This window comes from Convolutriloba macropyga, chromosome 10 (assembly GCF_964194025.1).
Source record: "Convolutriloba macropyga chromosome 10, txConMacr16.3, whole genome shotgun sequence".
Taxonomy (NCBI): Eukaryota; Metazoa; Xenacoelomorpha; order Acoela; family Convolutidae; genus Convolutriloba; species Convolutriloba macropyga.
Genome location: NC_134477.1, coordinates 17,996,156 through 17,997,653, shown reverse-complemented (window position 1 = coordinate 17,997,653; position 1,498 = coordinate 17,996,156).

The following is a 1,498-nucleotide window of genomic DNA, read 5'->3' as shown; positions in this document are numbered from 1 at the left end:
CCAAACTCACAGCCACCCGGGTCGAGGTTTGGCGGTGACTCTTCGTAAGAAATGCGGTGAAATGCGGTGAAAAAAAATAATTTTCACCTCGTACATCTTATTTCTTTTTGCGGTGAATGCGTTGAATCGCGGTGAATTATTTTTTTTCACCGCGTTCTCAGTATTCTTATAAAAAAGAATTTTGCCTACCCGGGTTCGAAAACTGGGTACAAACTTCCTATTTCTTGTGAAATTAAATCAGATTGAGTAAACGTTGGAAAGCAAATGCGGTGAATTTTTGTAAGAAATGCGGTGAATTTCGTGGTTAATTTTGGTAAGAAATGCAGTGAAATGAAGTGAATTATTTTTTTTACCGCATTCACCGCTTTCACCGCTTTTTTACATTAATTTGCAGAAAATATTGAAGCGGTGAATTTTTGTAAGAAATACGGTGAATTTTGCGGTGAATTTTTGTAAGAAATACGGTGAATTTTGCGGTGAATTTTTGTAAGAAAAACGCTGAAATGCGGTGAGAAATTTGCTGTAACCGCAATCACCGTAATCAGCGCATTTTTTACAAAAATTTACCACATTCACCGCATTTCTTACAAAAATTTACTCAAAAACCTTGACCCGAGCAGTATTGTCTCAGCAATGTTGATGAACTGGTGAGACAATGGTACGAAACGTTGTGGTAGAAAACTGACAACCATGTTCCTAGATTAACAAACAATTGGTCATCACTATCACCACGGATCTGTAGAGCAAAACCCCATTTTATGATGGAATGTCAACCCCCTGAGAGAAACCGAACGAAAGACTACAAAAATTGTAAAAAAAATGTTCATAAATTCTCAGCTCTTCGGATGATGATCTCGGTAAATTTGAAAGAACAGTCCTCATAGGCCGAGATTTCAGTAAAGATCAAAAATATAAAAATATTTAAAATCCTCCACACCGAAATTCTCTCGCTGTAAGGAATCGAAAGGAAGAATCGTTAAAATGAGAATAAAAAAGCTAACTTCTCAATGAGTTTTCGCTAGTGTCATTGGTTCCCCTAAAATCAATAGAAAACTTCGATGCTTTCTCTTCTCGGAGAAATGAAATATAGCAGATTGAATGAGTACGAAGTTAGCAAATTCTTACGCCAGTTACACACTCTCAAATCTATTGTTCATGCCAAAATTAGACAATTTGACTTCAAACATGTTATCAAACTCTAAACAAATCTCCAACACACATTTTCCAAATTTTCATCAACGAAAGAATCTATCCAAAGACATGAAATTTAAGTCGAGTCGCCCAATTATTCGATGAAGAAAAGCAAGCTTACGTTAGATGTTACGGCCCATTAATATGATATGTTTCTGCTAAAAAACAGAAAAAAAATCATTTTCAACGTTATCTAAATTGCTTCATGAAGTTCAACATGACTTCCAAAAGATACGATGAACAAGGATACAACTACTGCTGTTCCTTCTCAAATTGTATGATCTACACGATTGAGACCAGTAGATAT